Source organism: Triturus cristatus, chromosome 5_2 (genome assembly GCF_964204655.1).
Source record: "Triturus cristatus chromosome 5_2, aTriCri1.1, whole genome shotgun sequence".
Lineage (NCBI taxonomy): Eukaryota > Metazoa > Chordata > Amphibia > Caudata > Salamandridae > Triturus > Triturus cristatus.
Window position 1 is genome coordinate 1058221597 of NC_140588.1, and position 24521 is coordinate 1058246117.

Genomic DNA, 24521 nt, shown 5'->3' on the forward strand with positions numbered 1-24521 from the left:
TCCTGACTTGTTGTAGGAATGAAGTTACTTGTTGTATTACATATCTGGATGCAATGACAGAAACAGCAAAATGCAAGTCGGGGGCCACACTATACTAAGCACAGATTTTTAGCTTGCGTTTTTAAGCCACGCCCTAAATTGTATTGGCCACGCCTTTTTTTAGAGACCCCCCCCCCCCCCCCCCCCCCCCCAGTTTTTTCATCCCACTTAAAGCCCTGTACACAACATAAGCCAATAAGGTTAATTCACTTTATATGAATCTACCTGGAGAAGATCACCGCCGCTGCTAGTTTCCTTCTTTGACATACAGCGCATCTCAGCCACTCCAAAGGTTTATGAAAGATGCTTGGAATTAAATCAGCGCCCGAAAGCGCGTCTATAAGCAGCCTACGAGGAAAGTGTGCAAGAACAAATAGAAAATAACACGGTGAGTCAATAGCTACAAGAATGAATGAGCAAGCAGTGATTTCAAGGTCTCACACATGAACAGCTGAGGGGGCTCAGGAGACACCAGCAACAGATGGTGGCCGCTCTCGGGGGTTCCCAGAGGAATATATTAGTGTAGAAAGCAATTATAGAAATACCGCTGGAAACGCTGCCTGGGGCCTGCAGGCAGGTCCCTTCTAGGCGTTGCCTTGGCTGTTGAGACAAACAGTATTTTATGATGAAAACCTGTAAAAAAAATAAAAAAAAAGTGACGTCATGCGTGCATCTGGTGCCATGTCGTGGACAGACAACTGTACAAGACGTGTGCATAAAACCAGAGCCACTCGAGAGCCCATTTCATCATGCTGAGAAGGATTAACCACTTGACTAGGGGTCAAGAGGTTTAAGAGGGAACAGATATGGGGGTTTAGGTGTCAGTGAAGGATACATTTTAGGGTTGTCGAGCAAGAAAAGAACAGTCACTGTAGAGTGTAGAGTGACAGATTACATAGATAAATAAATAGATAGATAGATAGATAGACAGACAGACAGACAGACAGACAGACAGACAGACAGACAGACAGATAGATAGATAGATAGATAGATAGATAGATAGATAGATAGATAGATAGATAGATAGATAGATAGATAGATGATATATAGATAGACAGACAGACAGATAGATAGATAGATAGATAGATAGATAGATAGATAGATGATAGACGGACAGACAGACAGACAGACAGACAGACAGATAGATAGATAGATAGATAGATAGATAGATAGATAGATAGATGATATATAGATAGACAGATAGATAGATAGATAGATAGATAGATAGATAGATAGATAGACAGACAGACAGACAGACAGACAGACAGACAGATAGATAGATAGATAGATAGATAGATAGATAGATAGATAGATAGATAGATAGATAGATAGATAGATAGATAGATAGATGATAGACGGACAGACAGACAGACAGACAGACAGACAGATAGATAGATAGATAGATAGATAGATAGATAGATAGATAGATAGATAGATAGATAGATGATATATAGATAGACAGATAGATAGATAGATAGATAGATAGATAGATAGATAGATAGATAGATAGATAGATAGATAGATGATAGACAGACAGACAGACAGATAGATAGATAGGATAGATAGATAGATAGATAGATAGATAGATAGATAGATAGATAGATAGATAGATAGATAGATAGATAGATAGATAGATAGATAGATAGATAGATAGATAGATAGATAGATAGATAGATAGATAGATAGATAGATAGATAGATAGATAGATAGATAGATAGATAGATAGATAGATAGATAGATAGATAGATAGATAGATAGATAGATAGATAGATAGATAGATAGATAGATAGATAGATACTGGCCTGCAGATGGGAGGAGAAGACCCAGAACCAGCCAGTCTTTTCTTCACGAGAGAGAGATTTGACCATGTTTGCTGGTGCAGAATTTCTCAAGAAGGAAGATTTTTAGTTCTTTTCCAAACTTCCTGAGGGAAGGGGCAGGCTGAGCTCAAGTGGAAGTACGTTTCTGTTTTTTGTGAATTAGCGGAGCTAGGAGTCTGTTGCTTGGAATTTTGACCTGGACGTCCACCTTGCAGTGCAGGCCGTGGTTGTATACAGAGATGGTTGTGGAAGTAATGGAGGACATGCGGTGTGTAGTGTATCCCTGGGGAGCGGGTGCGGGGACATTAGTGCAAGGGTGATATGAGTTCAGTAGACCAGAGATGATGGCTTGATGAAGACCTCTTAAGTGGCCCAGATTCATGACGGCCTGCATGGAGCGCATTCCTATAGTAGGCCTGGACACGACTAGACATTTCATCGTGGTCCATAGATTGAATTGTAGGGCGCAATCCTTGATGTTTCTGTCCATCAAACCATATATCAGTATATAAGGAGTCGTGTTCTCATGTATGACGGCAGATCTGCTTCTAGAGTCTTAAATAATTTGTGCGCCTGGATTGTATGTGCCATCGCAGGTCTTCTGTTGTGAATAAGGCAATAAAGAGTGGGCACATTGGTAGTTATTCGGAGAGTTTTAAAGAGCGGGACTCGGATCCTGTTGCTCAGGGAGAGAGGTCTGACTGCTGGTGGTTGAGTGGTCAAGGGAACTTCTGAAGTTGTAAACCTGGAGCCATGGTTGGGGTTGGGTGTGTACGAGAAGAGCATTCGCTGCTAAGGGATAGGGACTTGTTTTACTAATTAGCGTTTGAGGTTGTTAGATTATACATTTTTGCCTTCCCATTTCTGGGCATGAAGTATACATTGCCTCGCTTAAATGATCAATTGATAGGAAATAATTTGTCTTCTCAGGATGTGAGGATCTGGTCTGCAACTAACTTCCAGCCAGACATAGTTTGGTGGCAACTGGAAATTTCTTCAGTGTCTCGTGAATACTCCAAATGTGGAGTGGAATCCACCGTCTGAGCATGCTCCAGAATACTATCTCTGTTTTGAGAAAATTCAGCTGGTGGATTATTCGCATTTGTAGCGCAAGTGACAAAAAACAAATATTGTTGGGTTACTACCACACTTACGTCGGAAATACATTTAGCAATATGGAGAAAAGCACAGAAAAAAGAGTGACACACTGAAATTCACACAGAGTTCCCAAGATGCCATTCACTTGTTAGTGATCATGTTATGGTTCTGAGTCAGCAAAGGGGACAACTGTGAGCAGGAAGCCGCGGTCCAACCCCCTTTAGTGGCATTGCCTTCCAAGGTGTCCACCAAACATCAACACCATTCCACTTAGTTCCTTTCTGAGACCAGCGCCTCCTGTCAGGCGGTTACTGCCCTAACAGTGCATGAAGAGTGCCCGTGCGTCACTACTCTTCGGGCTCCCTCCTGCTGTTGAACTCTTTGCTTCAGCTCTGCTCCAGTCCTGGTCTTTTCCCGGATCTGCTCCACAGCTGCCAGCTCTAACTCTACTCCAGTCCTGGTTTCACTCCAGCGCGACTCCAGGCCTACCAACTCCAGCTCTGCTCCAGTCCTGGTCTTTTCTCGGATCTGCTCCAGAGCTGCCAGCTCTAACTCTACTCCAGTCCTGGTTTCACTCCAGCGTGACTCCAGGCCTACCAACTCCAGCTCTGCTCCAGTCCTGGTCTCACTCCAGCTCGACTCCACTCCTAGTCTTAAACCAGCTCTGCTCCGGTCCTGGTCTCACTCCAGCTCTGCTCCAGTCCTGGTCTTTTCCCGGATCTGCTCCAGAGCTGCCAGCTCTAACTCTACTCCAGTCCTGGTTTTACTCCAGCGTGACTCCAGGCCTACCAATGCCAGCTCTGCTCCTGTCCTGGTCTTACTCCAGGTCTGCTTCAGGCCTACCAACTCCAGCTCTGCTCCTGTCCTGGTCTTACTCCAGGTCTGTTCCAGACCTACCAACCCCTCCTCCACCCCAGTCCATGTTGTATCCAGATCTGGAGCTTCAGCCTGGCAAGAACTGTTTCACATTTGGCATCCAGGACTTTGGAGGATTTCTACCTGTGTCCTCCTGGTCCCGTCGGACGGTATTTCGGGCAGAAAATCTCTCTGTACCCCACGTTACAACAGGGACAGACAGAGTGGCTTCTGTAATAAGATGCCCTTCCTACAGAGCCTTTAAGCAAGAGGTGAAGGCTCGGCCCCTACATGCAGTCCCTGATGGACCAATTTGGTGACAAATGTCTGTGACGTTTTGGTTCTTTAACACAAATCCATTGAACCATCATCAGGGCATACAATGAAAGCCCTCACTCCTGATCAGACAGCCGAGGAAGCAGCCATTCTGCTGGCGGAACAATGGTCTGCCACAGTGACATCCCATCCGCATAGAACCCAGACTGATGCCCAGACCAGGCACAACCAGGCATGACCGGGCATGCTGCCCCTTGGTAAGGAGCAGGGAAAGGAGCACAACCTTCATCAAAGGAAAAGAGAGACATTGTTGAGACCCTAATGATGCTGCAAGAGTGGAAACGTGCAGACCCCTTCTGGATTCTAGAAGCCCTCACTGTAGAAGGTTGACTCCTGATTTTATTCCAAACGTTTGACTTATTTCCAATTTGTCATCTTGCTTTTCTTTGCTGCTAATCCTCTGGTGGGTGTAGATCCTCTGGGGGGTGGGGGGGCGTAGATCCTCTGGGGGAAGCCTAGATCCTCTGGGGGGGCGTAGATCCTCTGGGGGGTGTAGATGCTCTGGGGGGGGCGTAGATCCTCTGGGGGAAGCGTAGATCCTCTGGGGGGGGCGTAGATCCTCTGGTGGGTGTAGATCCTCTTGGGGGGGGCGTAGATCCTCTGGGGGAAGCGTAGATCCTCTGGGGGGGGCGTAGATCCTCTGGGAGGGTGTAGATCCTCTGGGGGGAGTGTAGATCCTCTAGGGAAGCGTAGATTCTCTGGGGGGGTGTAGATCCTCTTGGGGGGTGTAGATCCTCTGGGGGGGCGTAGATCCTCTGGGGGAAGCATAGATCCTCTGGGGGGGCGTAGATCCTCTGGGGGGTGTAGATCCTCTGGGGGAAGCGTAGATCCTCTGGGGGGGCATAGATCCTCTGGGGGAAGCTTGGATCCTCTGGGGGGCATAGATCCTATGGGGGGCATAGATCCTCTGGGGGAAGCGTAGATCCTCTGGGGGACGTAGATCCTCTGGGGGAAGCATAGATCCTCTGGGGGAAGCGTAGATCCTCTGGGGAAGCTTGGATCCTCTGGGGGGGCATAGATCCTCTGGGGGAAGCGTAGATCCGCTGGGGGGCATAGCTCCTCTGGTGGGCGTAGATCCTCTGGTGGGTGCAGATCCTCAGGGGGGCGTAGATCCTCTGGGGGAGACGTAGATCCTCGGGGGGGGGGGCGTGTAGATCTTCTGGGGGACCACACAGAGGCTTGACTGTCAAGAGCCGGGATAAGTTTCGGAGATGCATTGAGGAATAGTGGTCTCTTATTCGTGGTGCGTGAAGGTTGGCTGGGAAAGGCCAAGGCTTCATCACAGGCAGGATTCAAGGTAACAGCGTTGAGGGGTTGACGTTTGTCCACATAGAGGCCAGGATCCGTGTTTCCAGTTCTGTGGAGCAATAGTGAGATCTAGGGTCTCTAGAGGGATGTCCACAGGGAGAACAGAGGAGCTATGAGCGGCCTGCTGTTGGTGGCGTAATACGGGCAAAAGCGAGGATCACACACCTTCTCAGAGATTAGTCCATCGTGAGGTGCCACTCCTCCTCTTGTAGCCGTCAGACAAGACCGTCTCCCTTTCCCGTCCTAAGGCAGACTTACCTCTCTTGTTGCCATGTGGCGAAGGGTGCAGCCATGACTCCAGGGCACACCCTTCACTTTTTAGGGCAAAAACAAATTAAATGGACCAGATATTCGACGTGATACACCATGCGTCTTACTTCATCTCCGCCATCTATGCAAATGTGCATCGCTTACAAACAGCAGTCCTCTTAAAACATTTACAGGCATTATTAATTATAGAGTGGACAAAACAGCAACCTTCATATTAACTTCAGAAAGGAGAGACCTCCTTGTCATGTCTTTAAACAATTAACAACAAGCGGCGCGACATTCCAAAGTATGTGGAGCATAAGGAATAGTTTGGCCGCTACAGAACTGTGGCATGTTAACGTTCATAAAGAGCCATTGTGGTATAGTGTCAACATTGTCTTATTCTGCGTTGCTGTATTTTATTTTGCAATCCTATGGTGTTGTGTTTGCTATCCCCAACTATGCTAAATTGTATTAACCAGTTGTGTGCTTATGACGAGCCCAGCGGAGCAGTGCTCATGACGAGCTGGGCTCGTCATAACGGTCGCGTTCCGCCCACGCACGATTGATTCCCCGCCTGTGCGGGAGAATCAATTAGTGGGCCGAGTCGTGACGAGCTCAGCTCGTCATGCGCACAGCTCCACTGTACCTCATGACGAGCTAGGCTCGTCACGAGCACAGCACCGCCGCCCCCCACGCGCCACGGGGGAATTACCCCCGCGGCGAAGGGGTTAAACTATGATGTGCTATTTTAGATAATTCAGCGCAGTTATGCTATGTCATTCCATAATATGTTGTGTATTTTATATGTTGTGCAACACCTAGTTGCATTATGCTGTTGTATGCTTTGTTCTGTTATTTACGTATGTGAGTGATATTTGTGTAACACAACCCTAGCGGAAAGACAGCTCAGTGCTTCTCATGGCTGATATGTTATGTTTTCATTTTATGTTATGCTTTGCTGTGCTTAGCTCTCTTACATTATGCTGTGTTGTGCTATGGTTTGCTTCACTATATTATTTTATATTGTGTTGTTCTATGTTATTTTATGTTATATTTTACAACACTGTGTGACATTCTCTGTCATGTTATGCTTGTATATGTTTTGCTCTCTTACAATATGCTGTGTTGTGTTCATCTGGTTAGTGTTATGCACTACGGTCCTGATTCACAAAGGTAAACTTATACTTTTGTGTAAGTTTAATTTTTGGGGGGGATATTCACAAACAGGGAGTTAGTAGGAAGTTTACAAGTGCGGTGGCTCGGCAGTCGGGGTGGAGAACTTCGCATAGAAAAAGATAAAACATGGCTATTGTTTTATATGCGGAGTTCTCCGCTCCAACTGCAGAGCCTTCGCACTCGTAAACTTACCATTAACTCCCTGTTCGTGAATATAAAAAAAAGTAAACTTACACAAAAGTGTACGTTTATCATTGTAAATCAGGCCTCATGACTTGTTATGCATTGCTGTGCTATGCGCTTGTATGTTATTTTACATTACTCCACATTGCGTAGTTACACCATCGTTTGCACCAAAATTATATCACAGGAAAAATACAAACAACCAGAACACGATTTGTTGTTATTCAAGGCTGTTTTATTTTTTTCAGCATAAAATGGGTCCTTGTGTCCAAAATTGAAATTTTGCGCTAAAATATAGTGCTAAATGACAGATTTGCATTTTACATAATTACACATAATTATACATAATGTTTTCTGATAGTTTGCACAATCCTGTACAGCAGCAGCTTCTTCTTTGATCTCCCAGCATACTCTTTCCCACTCAAGGAAAAAGTCCTCAAAATTGTTGCCATTACTTCATTAAGTAAAGCACCTGACCATTCGCCACTAGCACCCTGCTCTTTCCTCCATGGAGACAGGCTAGCTCAGTGCCCACCCAGGGTCTTGCACTATTGCCGAAAGGTCATTTTTGTAATAGTGCCTCAAGCCACACACCTACCGCTTGTAAACTCTGAAAGTAACGGATATGCCTACAATCACAGTTATAGTCGAAAGGTGAAGCTGGGATTAGCACTCAGGTGTCTAGATTCTACGGTTGGATGTTTAGCTGCAGGGTCACAGCTCCTCCCTAAACCACAAACCGAGGGGATGGTCTACCACACTCAAGGTGTGTTGGCATTTGTGGCAGGGTTGAGTGTGCCGTGAGCTCACAGTGGAGTGAGCGTGTTCTTGCACAGGGAGGGCGAGGTGTCACAAGGCGCGATGTGTGCCGCGTGGAGAACGAAAATAGGGAACTCGCAGATTCAGATTGCAGGAATGTGCAGAAATTGCTGGAGAATTTTCATTAAAAAAATAAAGAAAATTCATTTTGTGCAGAGAGGATGGACCATCGAGTGTGCAGAAATATCTGCAGAAATCCCAGTAAAGCACGACCGTCAGCAGAGAGAAGATGCCAATTCTCGCGTGGTTGTAATGCATGATGATAGGGCTCTAGCCACGACAAGCCCTAGGTCCTTTTAAGGCACACAGTTAAAAGAAGGCTGCAGCGACCCCTTTGGTTGTAGGGACAGACTGCAGGCTCCCCTTTAAATTCCAGCCGTGGCCTATGCGGCACAAAGCGCTGTGCACGCTCTACATAAGAGGGACAGCTCGAGGGCTCAATGTACAGACCTTTGAGAGTCGTAAGCTCGCGCACTGCTCTTGAGCACTTAACTTGCTGTGGGTGCAGACCTTATTTTCATTAAGTTATATAAATATGTATATTTTCTGTACCATAAAGGCATATTTGTAAAGCACCTGTTCGGCCCAAAGTGACTCCTGGTGCTTTTGACTGATAACAGATGGTTACTGTTGCCTAAATCAGCTGGAATAAATTTACCAACATTGGAAAAATGAAAGTGACCCACCAAGACTTCCATCGGTGACCATGAAGCCCAACACAGATCAATGGAAATAATCTATTAGTCCACTGAGCCATCTGAACCAGCTGGTTTACAAGAAGTGAAAGGCGCTCCATGCTTCAAGGTGCTTGACTTACACTAGTCATTTTTCAGTTCAAAAGATATAGAGTGAAGTGAATTGTGGCGTACAGACATTATTACAGGGATTGTGCTGTTTGTTTCCTTACCCCGCCTCTCACTTTAGCAGATGTCCTACCCCGGTTAAGCATGATAGATCTTGCGTTAGAACTTTGATTTCCACATTTCACCACTCTGCAGTGCCACATGACCGCGGATGGTAGCATGGATGCAGAACGCTGTCATCGGAGCACTAACGAGCGAATCTGGAGCTGTCCTCAGCTGTTACCGTCAAACCCCTTGCTGAAAGGAAGTCCGCCGTGGCTTCAGAGGCCAGCAGCTGGCGAGTGTGCGTGTACAGTACCTGCATCCATCCAAAAACAACACGTTTCTTACCCTTGAGTGGCGCGGGCACCTCCCAGGTAATTATACCTTGGTTTCAGACATGCTTCTCACCTGGCCCTCGTGAGAGATCTCCCACTGGAGCCAGCACAGGGTGAAACCGAAGCTGCAACAGGCACCCAAGCAGGCACAAACCCTGTCCATTCACCAAGGGGAGCGCAGGCCCTGTCCCTCCCCAGGGAGGTCGCGTTTTATTTTAACATTTTTAAGCCTTTGAGACAATTTCTATGGAACTTTCCCCTTCGTGTTATCCTTTTATTGTGTTAGCCAAGAGCTTGTGTGTCAGGTCTTGAAAGGGCCCCGCCCCGGTACCGGCAGAGAGGAAGGTGTTTTCTTGAAGGCGAATTCAGGGGGGCTGGGGGGGGGGGGGGGGTTGAGGGGCTCGGATGGTGCTCACGTTTCCAAATCGCTGCCAATACCAAACACTGCGATTATGGGAGACAAAGCCGTAATTGGCGCCTTTGTGTGTTTTGTGGCCCTTTCATGTTTCAGCGGATTCTGTTTCACCGGCGGTGCCGCGGGGAGCCCTGGGACCGGAGGGCGCTTCCAGAGCCGCGCCTCCTCCTCCGGGGACAAGGCTCGGTTTCACCTGGTCACGCGGTGGCGAGAACGGCCGGCCTTTGTGATGGGCGCTGTTATCACCAAGGGTGGGGCCCCGCAGAACCTTCTGGACAGAGATCAGTTCTAGGAAAGGGCCGAAGATCTGAAGACACATAATGGAGAAAAAAAGCAAATTATTTACAATCACCGCACATCCCAAGCCCTGTGTGTACAGTGACGTCACGCCTCACAGCGAGGCAGCAGTGACCGCCTGTAATCGGATCACCGATGGCAAAAACAAACAAGCATTAAAAAGCGCGAGATAAACAGATTCTCTTACCGCCAGGATTACCGCGCCCGCAATGCGTCGGCAAGTGGCGGTAAATGCCGTGGAAGTACCAAAGCACGGGTCACGCCGCTTCTTTTACTGCACTTAAATGTTATTCGATATGGGGTTATCACTTCTCTCTGCCCCCCACCTTATTTACCCACTTCCGCTCTCCCTCGTCGCACCCTCGCTGAGATGAGGCGGGTAGACGAGAAATACCTGCGTTTCTCCACCGATCTATGCGCCAATCCCACCAGAATACGAACAGTTTGGGTGAGATTTCGCCCCTTGGGAGCCCACTTTTTCTGTTTCCACTTGCCTCCTGTTTTCAGTGTACACAGGAGAGCTACTAAACTACCGCCGACGCTGTGATGCTCGGTGCTGCTGTACTCTGTACGTTTTCCTTGTCATTGACTATATGACTCACTAAATAAAAACAAAAAAGTAATAAATAGTGTATCATGCCTACCAAAAATGCTCTGGTTTGCAGTGAATAATGCATACATGGAAGCAGTTCTTCAAGACAAAAGGTTGTATTTATCTCGATAAAGAAGACTGTGGTCGGACTGGCCAGACGGGCATCGGGCGTTTCCCCGGGAGGCTGCAGGGGTGGGGGCCGCATTTGTAGCAGTGCAGCAGTTTTAAAAGCACTGCAGAGTTCCTTGTATATCCAACAGTTTTCAGGCAACAATAAAAGTGCCAAGATAACTCTGGTGATTAATGTACCAGCTGGAGAGTGATTGGAGTTTTGTCTAGTGGCAGTTTTGACTCCTAAGGTAGCACAGAGGGTTAATATGCCTGCTGCAAGGAGTCTGTACTATGCAGATCACAGAACAGTATTTTATGCGCACAGCAAAGTGGGTTTCTGCTTTTGTCACAGAGGTCCTTTTGTTTCTGTACAGTTCATAAATTGCAATCGTAATCTAGGTTAGTAAATTATGTGTTTTCCTAGTCTTTCAAACAATCAATCAAACATTTGTATAGCACAGCACATCACCCGTGAGGGTCTTGAGGCGCTGGAGTTGTTTGCTGCTGTGTGGAGGTTCATCAGGGTTGTTGGTGTGTCCGGGGTCCAGGGCTCGGAGGTCAGAGGTGGTGTACCTTAGTGGGTGGTAGAGCCAGGGGTCCTGGCACTGGGTGCTGTCCAGGCACAGACGTGCTACGCAAACAAATGATGCACGGAATGCTGAATAAATTATACATTCACCCCCAGTCAAGAGATCTGTGGTAAATCCATCATTCTTTTGCCCACCATGCCACCCCAGTTTAGACCCAGCCAAATGCAAATCAGTCTTGACCTTGTGCCTCATGGGAACAGTCCAGACCAAACTGCCAAGCCAGGTCCTCTCTGACTGGCAACAAGCATCCTGGGACCGGTTTCTGGGTATCAGCCAGGCTAGCTTGAATACAGTGGCACAGTGAGCAAGGGACCCACGTCTGGGCATATCCATCCCACTTAGGGTGAAAAATGCTACGCAAACACAGACGGGCGCAGTGGCCTTGCCTTTGGCGCACCTCCAATGCGCATCCGCTGCTCATCCGCGCTACGGTCGCTATTAAGTAGGTCCTGGGAGGAGGGTGGGGCACTGGGAGGCAGTGCGTGGGGCTAGGCAGGAAAACTGGCGGCAGGCAGAAGTGGCAATAGGAAAAACAAGGGAAAACAGTGAAAAGCAAGGCAAAAAGCAGAAGAAAGCCCTCAGAAAAACGGGGGGATAGGAAGGAGAAAGCAGTCTTTCATTATCCTAATTTTGCTAAAAAAGAGTTTGTTTGTGTATATATAAATTATTATTACATGAAGCACCAAATGAGAGGCCCATTACTGAAAACAGAAAGCATTTAATCAAGCTTTTAGGCATAGGATTCCTGTAGTCTCAACTAGTTTCGGCACCTTGAGCCTTGGTCACGGGCAGGAAATGACGACCATAGTGTCTATGCCTACGAATTTATAAAGTTACAGGTCACCTGACCCTTAGTAGCATCCAACTCCCAGAGTGCAACATTGAATATGGGTGAGTAATAGAAAAGTTCATCGTGCCAGCTGCTGGCAAAATGTGCTATTCAGCGCCCTTGTGCACTCCAATAATGAGAGAATAAAATCCAAGTGGTAAATGGTCAGGGTTCCTATTGAAAAGCACAATGCTGCAATACCCAACTGTTCGATTTTCCTGCCTCTGTTGTCTGCACGATTGAAAGGGGAGTCATCCCCCGCCAAATTCCTTCCAGCGCTGCCGGTCCTTTTTTGCAAATAGCGTTCCTTAGTAGGTCTGGCGGCAGCGTGTGGGTCATGCTCCCTCTTTGAAAATTCACAAAAACACCTCCAATATGGTGCTTCATGTTTTGAAATTGCCGGGAAATCTCCGTGCCCGGTTGAAGAGGTCGCCCTGCAGGGTCGAGGGCTCCCTTATCGGAGGTGTTTTTGTGAATAAATTATTATTAGTAAAGTCGACCCTCACCACTGTGTTACATTCTGAATCCTGAGTTTTTGCGTCCCCAGACCAAGCACTCTTAAAATGTGCCTACCAGTATGGATGACCTGTGAATCCTACACCTTGTAGCCCCCTTTGTCTTATGTAACATTTTCTATACACTGATTAACACACATATGATTCTTTGTCCCTGTAGGTGTGTGTGATGTAAGGTGCTCTGACACCCTGCACTGGTATGAGAGGCGCTATAAAACAAATTAAATACTTGTGCAAGAGCATCTATGGTGAGATGCGAGGCACTGTTGGAAGGTGATAGTGAGAGAATCATTAAAGAGCCCCAGTAACGATTGTCGTATCCTGGTGCACTGTAAGGTCATCATTTACTATGCTTTAAAAACAAATCTAATTGAATATATAATGACAAATACGTTGTAGAATGCACCATTTTGCCATTTCCCCCCAAATTTTCATGGGGGGGGGCACCCTCCTCCCCAAGCTTCCTGGTAGAGGTCGGGCTCGCTCACTGCGGACCGTATGGGGGCGGGTCTAACAAACTTTGCCAGGGCTGCTTTGGGTTCCCAGTTTGGCCCTGAAGAAGACAGTCATCAGAACTGACTTCCATCTGTGATGTCAACTTTAACATACGTGACCTTGAGCAACAGCAGGGCACTGCTTTTAACTGCACAATTCTGCACTGTTTTTTTTGTTTAAAATTATTGCTTGACTAAGCTGGCAGAGGATTTACTCTGACCCCTAAATGTACCTGCTGAGTAAGTAAGCAGAGTCTATCGGCACACACACATGCGCAGCGAAAGCTTTCTGACCTGCCCTTCATATGTGCAAAGTGTAGTTCAACAGAATAGGCTGAAGCAGCTTCTCTTTGCTGCCGCCTACTGACAAGAGGCACAGATGCTGCTTTCTGCATCCAACTGCTGTGGAACCGAGGCGTGGACTAGGGAGGGGTTCGACCAGAGTCTGCACTTACCCCATTGTGCCACAAGCCTGGCGGTTCACCTCTAACCCGCTAGGCTAGGGCTGAAATGGGTTGAGCATGGGTGTTCCGGGTGGCTCTTCCTTAAGTCGTGGATTGAGTTGCCCAGCAGTGTTTCTCCCCTCAGCAGACTCGGATACAGTTTCTACTTGGGCCTGGAATGGGGGAGAGGAGAGGAAGAGCACTGTGGAAGTCAGTGGTTCTACGCATTTCTACTCAGTGGTTCTACGCAGCTGTCTTTGAGTTCGCTTGCAGGGGTACGGCCAAGGTAATCGAGAAGATCGTCAACAGACAGCTAACCCGATACCTCGAAGATAACAGAATCCTGGACCCTTCCCAGACAGGGTTCCGCAGTGTTAGAAGGTGGTTCTGACCATATGGGCCGCCCGGATTTTTCGCTTTTTGAGCACCTCATTGTTGAGCTTTTACGGTGGGAGAGCTTCATAAGTTGGGACTCACCCACAGTGAATTCAGGATGGAAGAGACATGCCAGGGAAAGTCAGTGTGATTTACTGTATTTTCACTTCCTTATTCCCCTATGGGAATGTGGAGCCACGGGCTAGATTAACTTCAATTAGGCCTACAGATTCCAGACACGCACTTAAGTCCACTGTAGCAAATGTGAAAAGAAGTATTCTGCAGAGTTCAAAGTCATATTTGTACTGCTTTTGGGTCATCCAGAACTGTCATATTTCTCTGAGCCAGCCATGACCAGACCCAGGCTGAGGGCTGACCTCAGCTGGATGGATTGATAACCTTTCTTCCACAAGCTAGGGCCTCCTCTCCACAAGAGAAGATGGGTGGGGCTGCAGGCCAATCCATCAACTGCTGTCGCTGGGTGCCAGGCACCAGGCTGCACCAAGGAGGAAAGGAGTTGGGTTTCAGAGGCCATGTGGCCAGAGACACTGGACGATGCCATTTTGAACAAACCCAGAGGCTGGACAAGAAGGAGGGAGCAGGGGCAGGAAAGTGATGTGTCGCTGTTTGATAGGACCAACAGGGACTTCCTGCCAGCCCCCTACTCAACTTTTAAAAAGTGCTTGCACAGGAAGAGAAGCTCTCTCTGGGGTGTGGTCGGCGGAGGCTGAAGGTGCTGGAGCCTGGCGCAATGGGCAGTTGAAAGGAGAGACCCCCTGACTGCCCCCAGGACCCAAACGGCACCAGAAGAAGAGTCCAGGACCGGTGCGCAGGAGCAGTGGCCTCTGCGCAGGGAGATGTGAGGCCCCGAAGGAGAGCCAGGCGAAATGCTGGCGCAGGGAGCCAGTGAAGACCATTCCCTGCAGAAGGCACCCTCTTGGAGACCCGGAGGGCAAAGGAGAGTGCTCCCAGTGGCTGGGGGGCGCCACCAGGAGCAAGAGGATGCAAAAATGGAGGAGATCGGACCCCTTGGGGCTGAGATATGCCCCCCAGAAGGTACACGACCTTTGATGGGACCGACGACAAAGCACGTGGGGCTCCGCCGCCGGCCTGGAAAGCGCCCCCGGGGTGGGTCAGGTCCCGGGGGCTCCCCCCAAGGAAAAAAAGTCGGGGTGCGCCGTCGCGCACCCCGTGAAGGCACCCCCGCGGGATGCCCACCCTGGCTCCCGCCGAAAAAGGAGGAGGGGGAGCGCCGTCGCGCTCCCCGGGAAGGTGGCCCTTGGCAGGGGGCCAGGAGCCCACCCTGGCCCCCACCGATGCGAAGTGAGGGGGAGCGCCGTCGCGCGCCCCCGAAGATGTTCGGGGGCCCGGGACCCCATCCCCGGGCCCCGAGTGCGGAGAAGGTGGGGGGAAGTGCCGTCGCACTCCCCCCGAGTGCGGAGAAGGTGGAGGGAAGTGCCGTCACACTCCCCCCGAAGAACCGCTCCAAGGAGGATGCGGCGTGTCTGCCCGCTGGAGCGGGCAGATGAGAAGAGTCGGGCCGGCTCCCGCGGCAGCACGCGAGGGTGCTGGCCAGGCGGGGAGCCGGCGGGGGCAGCCGGGGGTGGGTTCCCCAGGCTGCCCTCCATCTAGGAGGCATGCGGGGGTCCCGGGTGAGACCGGGACCCCGAACATGACGACTGGAGGCGCGAGGAGCCCGGGTGGGACCGGGCCCCAGAAACCAGAAGGAGCGGCCGGGGGTGGGCTCTCCGAGCCGCCTATCGGCACCTGGGGGTCCGGGTGGGACCGGGCCCCCCACCGAAGGAAGAAGATGCGGCGAAGCCGCCAGCACCGCCAGCGCGGCACTCCCCGGCACAGCGGGAGAGCCGCTCATTCAATTATGCACAGGAAGGAGCTCAAAGCGCCCCATAATGCCTTGCAAGGCATGGGGATAACCTCGTTTTTGGTGCCTGGTGGCCCCCAGAGGAGGGGGTCACCCTCATGGGTGAAAGGGAGTGCATGGGGGCTGCAGGAGCACCGCAGCCTCCCCCAGCAGAAAGGAGAACAGTCCCCCCATAAGTTTCCTGGGGCACTGAAATAATAACCCCTCAAGGGCTCAGCCAGCATTTATCACCTTCTGGGCTGAAACTTATGTTCTACAGCTGAGGGTGTACGACGATGTGCATCATGGAGTGAAGGGCTGAGTTGGGGATGTCTGGAGAAGGGCATCCCCTGGAGGTGAAGTGGTGTAACTGCACCGAAATGCATTTACTAATGGTTATTTCTTTCAGAGGGACTGAAGTTCATTTGTTTAATGTGATGTGCTGGTGTAAGGTGATGTCATAAGCCAAGTGGGGTTATGTTGTCAGACAGTCCTGCTAGGGTGTCTGGCTGTATATGCGTAATCCTGTGATTTCATCTGTGATGCCTTTAGGGGCTGTAATTGCAACGCATTCAAATGATCCACTAAGGTAATGAGTACTGTCATTCTAAAGTGTGCGTAAACATGGATTCTTGCTGCTGCTCTTAGGTGAAGACCCCAGACTGCTAGCCCTTAAGATATAGAAGTGCATACTTTATGGTCAGTAGGAGATGCTCAGTCAGGGTCATGTGTCACCAAGGCAGGTTTACCCCTTTTTTATGCTTGTTGAGGTAATGGGGTGGGTCGCCACTGGGATGGTGCCAGTGCGCAGGGCCCTCGCTCCAGGTTATGCTCAACTAACTGCATTGAGGGCAAGTTGATGTGCATACAGGGGAGTGGTGGTACTAGACCCCACCCCGCTTGCGGGAGGGGTGGAGATGTTATGCAATGTCACAAAGTAATTCCAACAGCTTATGTATATTTGTAAATTGGTGCATGGTATTGAGTAGTGTGTGTGTTTAACCCCTTCGACGCTTGTGACGGAACGGTTCCGTCATGCACGTCGGTTGGGCTGTGCTTATGACGGAACCGTTCCGTCATGGCCCCGCCCGCGCTCAGATCCTTCAGCACTGCGCGGGAATCCGCGCAGCGCTGAAGGGGTTAATAAATGTACTCTTACTTTTATAAAGCAAAGTACAGACTGGACAATCAATTATTGAGTGTTATTTTTGTGCACCTGCAAATGGCGATTACTAGCCCACACCACCTCCCTTGAGTAAGCCTCAGACTGCTCTGCAACGCTACCCTCTGAGAGTCAGGCGCTACAATTGGGTGTTTGGTTCCCAGTGAAGGACAAATGTAATCATGTTATTTGTGCAGGCCTCACAGATGCTGCCTCATTTTCCAACACGCAGCAACCACAGCACCGAGACCGCCTTCATCGCCGCCACTGATGACATCAGGACCCTGCTGGACAACGGTGAGACCGCAGCCCTCATCCTCCTGGACCTCTCTGCCGCCTTCGACACCGTCTGCCACCGCACACTACGCGCACGCCTCCACGCCGTAGGGATCCGAGACAAAGCTCTGGAATGGACCACCTCCTTCCTCTCTGGCAGAACCCAGAGCGTCCGCCTCCCTCCATTCCGATCCGAAGCCTCCGAGGTCATCTGCGGCGTACCCCGGGATCTTCCCTCAGCCCGAAACTGTTCAACATTTACATGGCCCCGCTCGCACACGTCACCCGACAGCACGACCTCAACATAATCTCATACGCCGACGACACTCAACTGATCCTCTCCCTCACCAAGGACCCCATCACCGCCAAAGCCAACCTCCACAAAGGAATGATGGCCGTCGCCGACTGGATGAAGATCAGCCGACTGAAGCTGAACACGGACAAAACGGAGGTCCTCATCCTCGGCTCCAACCCTTCAGCCTGGGACGACTCCTGGTGGCCGATGGCACTGGGGGAAGCCCCGACACCCACCGACCACGCACGCAACCTGGGAATTATCCTCGACTCAACGCTCTCCATGACCAAGCAAGTCAACGCCGTCTCCTCCTCCTGCTTCAACACCCTCCGCATGCTCCGCAAGATCTACAGGTGGATCCTGACAGATACCAGAAGAACAGTCACCCAGGCCCTCGTCAGCAGCAGACTCGACTACGGAAACGCCCTCTACGCGAGAGCCCCGGCCAAGCTGATCAAACGTCTGCAATGCATCAAAAACGCCTCGGCACGGCTGATCTTCAACATACCACGCCACGGCCACATCACCCCCACCTGAGAAACCTGCACTGGCTGCCCGTCAACAAGAGGATATCCTTCAAGCTCCTCATCCACGCACACAAGGCACTCCACAAGACCGGCCCAGCCTACCTCAACAGACAACTTTCCTTCTGCATCCCCAACCACCAGCTCCGCTCCGCCGACCTTGCACTCGCCACCGTCCCGCGAATCTGAAGAACAACCACCGGCGGGAGATCCTTCTCCCACCTCGCCCCCAAGACCTGGAACACCCTCCCACTGAGCCTACAACAGACCCAAGACCTGCTGACCTTCAGGAGGCTACTCAAGACCTGGCTGTTCGATCAGTAGCGCCCCCCCCTCCTAGCACCATGAGACCCTCACGGGTATGTAGTGCGCTCTACAAATGTTTGATTGATTGATTAATTGATACCAGGACTCCGATGATGGTATCTGGCATATGATGGTGATATTTGTCATAAGAAGGAAACCCATGGCATATTGATGCTAATTTCTGCCTGGAAGAGGGATAGATCTGATCTGATAGAGAGGTATAATTTATGGCGGGGTCACCTGGGAAATGAGGAACTTAACTGCAGTAACATGAAGAGGAGTGGCATTTTATAGTATTGGAATTTCCAAGTGGGGTAATTTGCAGCCACTTTTAGCGGCACACTCATAATGAGCGTCTAAGTCAGACATCTTGTTATTGGAGGGCGTGACTCTTTGGCCCATCATCACGGTGCCTTGAACAGCTGTCAATGATGAGTAACCTCAGCATGTTGCTTGACTGTGAAGCCCCACACCTTGGCAGTAGTCACAGAAACCAAAAACATACATAATGTTTTAGATGATCCACAACAAAATCCAGCAGTATAAAAGAATTCATGTGAATCTTTGCTCACTGCACAGACTAAATGTCATTACCTGTTTAAATACTAACTGATTAATGGAAGTGATCACTTTTGTTCCTTGCAGACTATAGCATGGGAACACCATCTAGGCCTACTGAGGTAGTAAAACGACAAGTGAGGATTCAGAACTCTTCGACAGACTGGGAGCTTTGGACAACATATTCACTGGAATGTGGCCGTCCACAGCTGCCTGTACAGTTGTATATCTACTCTCTTTAAATATCTATTTATAACCAACTGAACTGTTATTTCTGCTAAAACACCTTCCGACACAGCATCCTTGGAGAGCTCTAAGTTCCGCAATCTAAAGTTTTCTGAGGGTTCCTGCCTTCCGCTCTGCTTCTGGGAAGAGCTGGTTTTGGTACAGAGCTAGGTATGGCCTGGTTAAGACCGCACCATTTGAAATTCAGTAAAACCTTAAAAACCTAGCAGTTCAGGACAGAAAGACCAGGCTGTCCATTTGGGTTCATTCTTGCTGTTTCCCACAGTGACATACCTGTCAAGCTGAATAAGCACTTTAGAAAAAACACCTGGCGCATTGATGTCGATCCCGGAATATGATGACAATATCTGATATATCTTCCCAACTGGAAGGGGTATAAAGGGTATCTTAATTGGGAGTACAGTGAACAAAATAAGAGATGGTAAGAATTTGGAGTGCGGAATGGTTGGTCTGCAACAAGAGTGACAGATGAAGGGTAAAGCCAGACACCCAAGCTCAGCCTAGAAGTCTACTCACAGATCCATAGGCTGCCATCCTGAGGGGGAATTGTGCCCCCGCCAGCCAAACACAATAAGAACCAATAGACACGAGTAAGCCAAGAAAGCTGTAGATAAGGGTAGGCTATTGAGAGATGGGCTGTGAAGACAAGAGACATCCCTAACCGGGGTGATGTCCACTCCTGGGCCAAACTCTAGGAGTGCTGAGAACCTCATCATGGAATCTAAGACATCTAGGAGATTGACCGCAGAGATGAAGGTATGTACATCAGTTGAAGATGAAAGGCACCCGGTGATTGCAAAGTACCCGAATCTACAAAAAGTGGTGCAAGGGATGCCATATTAAAAAGTGCTCATGCCCTGTCAGACGCAAAGCGGGTCTCGGTCTACCAAATGTGCCAGTCAGCTGCCCAGGATCAAAACACAGGCTGCATCATACCTGGCTGTAGCCGTGTGATGGGTACTTGGAGAAGTTGTGTGCTTGTGTCCCATACCTGGATGAGCACACGCCAGCAGCCCAGGGATGAATCCAACATACAGAGGACGTGTGTTCTATGCAGAGCTCTGTGCAAGAGAAGCTGGCAGGACGCGTGCCCACCGGGATTGGAACTCTATGCAGCTACATTGCACCTATGCTGCTGGCACCACAGGAACAAAGCTTAATATTATGTATTTAAGACCTCTACTGAAGGTTATCATGTGCCACAATATACATCAACAACAGCACAAAAGATAAACATAGTTATTATAATAATGCAAATGTTTCCATAAAAAAAAAACACGACAACAATCAGTAGGAATTGGCGAAGTCATCATGTAGTAAAGGCTCTTTTGCCGTCTTCACTTAAATGTAGAGAAACACGCTCTTTAGAACCATACTTCTTCCTTTTTGTGTCACGTGACAAAGAAAGAGAACACGGGGGCATATTATCAAGGACGGCGTTAAAATTATCGCCGCTTTAGCGGCAGAAAACTGCTGCTAAAGCGGTGATAATGGGCTTGATAATATGCCGCAGAGAATTCCAATAGAAGCCCATGTTGACACCAGAACCTGGACTTCTATTGGAATTCTCTGCGGCATATTATCAAGCCCATTATCGCGGCAGTTTTCTGCCGCTAAACCGGCGATAATTTTTAACGCCGTCCTTGATAATATGCCCAAACATTCGTATCTTGTACAGAACAAAAACAGAGCTCAGGTACCACTACCTCCAAGCGGATGCTCCCCCTACTGCCCCCATCTACCTGCCACGCACTCTATGGCAGGTTTCCGCTTCTTAGAACGAAGAACCATCTTTCACATGGGGTTCTTGCAAAGAGAATAGATACCAGTGTTTACTTTTCAAACCTGCCGACCCAGCTATCGCTGCACGGGATTGAATATCTCTACAGTGTGTAACATCTGACAGGGGATCGCTTTTGGTACTGGAGCATTAACGTCAGGCTGGAGGCAGTGCTTCTGTTCATCATATTACAGAATAGGTAATATCCAGTCCTTAATTTGTAAAAAAAATAAATTGCTGGGGCCCTCATTAGGAGGCCACTCCCGCATGTACTACCCATTGCCCCTGTCAGCGCTGCCAATGACAGCACCAACACAACTGCTAACCATCACACTCCTACACCTGTGACAGTTCGGACTATTTCAGGCCCCCAAAGCTATAAGAATGGCTTGGGTGACAGGTTTTAGTCATTTTAATGTACATTGAATTAATAAACAACCGTTGTTGTGTTCATCTCAAAATTAGACAAACAGTGCCACCATGTGGCTGACTGTCATAAGTACCGCTCCTGACAATTAAGTGCAGGTACTGAGCAACAGCAACCACCGGCTCAAGTTAAGCACTGATTTAGCCCTTCCAATGCAAACTTTAAAGCCTGTGAAAAGTTACAATTGATGAGAATAATGACAGCTAAAGCATCACCAGTGTCAATGTGTAAAAGATGGAGTGCCTGTGCTACGCTATTAAAGATCTTTGCGCTGAATACTACGGCTTCTTAGTGCTGAGTCCACCTCAGGCCTCTTTAATTCACTACCAGACACCCGCTTACCTTTTATCTCACTCTTTCCGTCTCCTCCTTTCTCACTTTTTGCCCATTTTCCATCTTTGTTTTTCTCCTTTTCTCTCGTTTGTGCATTTTTCTCTTTCTTGTTCGAGGTCAATATCTGATGTGGAAAAATAAGTGCCACTGGCTCAAATTAAGCACAGGTTGTCACTTTTATTAGGAAACCCTCAGCTTGGCACTGTTTTACATGCAGACAGCTGTCAGCCCAGACATACTATCAATAGCATCGCCCATGACAAGCTCCTTCCAGTGACACTCAAGCGTGCTGACTTCAGAGTATAAAAGAGAATCTGAGATGCTGATCAAGAGATTTAAATGAAGACTTTATCCAGATAACACCTGAAAGTGATCAGATACCCCCGGCCTCTTTAGCTTCCAGAGTAATCGAGAGCTGAGATCAAAGATAGAAAATCCCATTAGACTTTCGGATCAACATGACACTTGATGTAAAAAATGAGTGGATTGTAAAGTCTCCTTGCCAGATATTTAAAAAAATCACCTTATAGTCAGTAAAGGCATACAGAAAAGAGCCGCTGTAACTACAGAAGAGCAGAAAATCTCAGAGAAAGACTCGCACCCATCTTTCTATCTCTCATTCATCTGGGACTAACTGGTTACCTCAGTGTGGCTTTTTAAAATATGATAATTGTCATGAATGAAGTAATTGTCAAATTGACAATTTATGGCTAAATATACACTAACAACTAATCCATCAAGAATTGAAACCAAGAGTTTCATCAAGTGTCACACTTAGGGGTGGGTGTGACTCGTGCATATTGTTGTAGCGGAATTACATTAAATTACAGCAAAATTACCCAAGATTACGCAGAACTACTCAAGGAGCGTAACCCTGCATTTAGCACAATTTTCTTAGAGCCAAATTCATGCTTGTCTCCAAAATGCCCCTGAGCATGCATCTTGTGCTAAGAGAATAGCACGAAATGCAACACAACATGATCAGCAGCAGCCGCTCCCTCTCTGTTCCTGCGCTCTTGCGGTAGGCATTTTTAATCCCAAATTACTCTAATGTACGAGAGAGGGCGTAATTGCATAATTTTCAGTAATTTCAAGCCATAAAAGTAACACAAAATTACCAAAATTACCTTGATTACTCCTGCGTAATTCAAATGTTGCCCAGGCCTGGTCATACTTCCTGTGTGTTGTAAAATCTACAGTGCCCTGGTAAATTGCTTTCTGTAGGCAGCACTATATGGTAGTTAAAACTGAGAGTAGGTGCACGCATGGGTAAAATATGACAACAAAATGAGAAGTACCCAGTACATCTGCACTTCCTAGAATCCATAATATTAACCAAAACATATTGAAATTTGCAGTAGCAGCAATCATCCAGGATGGAGCGACATGGAACTCAAGTGAGATCAAGGGGCGATTCAATTGGCTACATCATGTCCAGGTGGCTTAAATACAGATGAGAGTCTTCGTGTTCACTGTCTTTGACTAAGCGTAGACATTTTAGCAAGGATTTAAGGGCCATATGTATGAACATATTTTCCCATAGACACAGAATGGGCAAAACCCTTTGATGCATCTGGTCCATTATATTTACATTTAACTCACAGATCGCTTTCTCTATTGATAGATGTTATGTTCCTTTGTATACTTAGAGTGGAATGACTAATATGTTTTTTAGGAACATGTGAATTTCTATTTGGTGTAATGGACTGTAAGGGGAGCGAGCAGAAGCTACTTTTGGGGTTAAACCTTTAAAAGGGTCACAAATGCCTGAAGCTGCATCAGCTCTGTCTTTACTGAGCCTGTGGAGTTGGTTGGGGGGTCAGTTGTTGGCTCTGCATTGCCTGGTATCCACCTTATCCTTAAACTTTTTTTGAAACTCTTTTTATTGGTTTGAAAACACGTAAGTCACATTTCGTTGTTTGTATACATTTCAGTACAATTACAATCTTCGGACATTTTACTAGGAAACAGTAGTAAATCAGTCACTCGTTGCCATGGTATTCCCAATATTTTTCCTCATCTCCTTCTCCGTGGTAAACCTTTTTTTTAAATAAATAAGGAAGAAACATATTTTTCAACTGCACCAGAATTGTGAAGTTGTAATCGCAATTCTTGATCACATTGAGCATGCACAGGTAATTGAACGTACCTAGTTGGTGATTCAGACTTAAATTAACAGAATCCGTAGACGGCGACGGATCTGTCCTTCTTCATGGTCTTTGTAGCTTGTTAAGTAGGCGTTGCCTCCTCCAAAATGCATCATCAACTCTGAAGTTGTTGCTTGGACCATAACTGCTACAAGAGTCATTAACAGCCAGTGCTTAATTTGTAAAATACGTGCCAATGCCCAAAGCTCTGCTCAGAAGCCCCCGGCCGGTGCACCAAAAACCAAGGCTGCTTAGTATTAAATCCACCTCAGGCCACTTTAATCCACTACCAGACACATCCTGCCCCTTTGTCTCACTCTTACAGTTGACTGCTTTCTCCCTTTGTGACCGTCTTTTCCTAGTTCTCTTCCTCCGTCTTTCCTTTTTTTGTGTTTACCCTCATGCTCTTGAGAAATGTCTAATGCAGAAAAATAAGTGCTAGTCCAAAAAAGGTCTACCAGGGTCCCCACCGGCTCAAATTAAACCCTGTTAACAGCCATTAAACATCACAGGTAAAAGAAATAATAATTAAAACATTGGACTGTTAGAACTCAAGTGAAGACAATGGAGTGGCAGAGGGCCAATGACGGCTGGTATGGACCTCCTGCTCCAATATTCCAGTGCTGGAGTCCAGTGCCTGGATACCCTCACGTGTGAAAAGAAGCGCTTTACAAATGTACTGATTAATTGAAAGCTGGTCTTTCTGTTTTTCCCAGTTTAATTTGGAACATTACACGTACACTGGATGAAATGTTCTAATAACTCGTTTGCCTTGGGTGCTACACAAGCCTCTTGCGCAGGTCTAGAACTCTGCTAGAGGGCATTTAGCAACCTTATAGCCCTTAGAAATGGTCTTCAATCCTAGTTTAATGTATGACT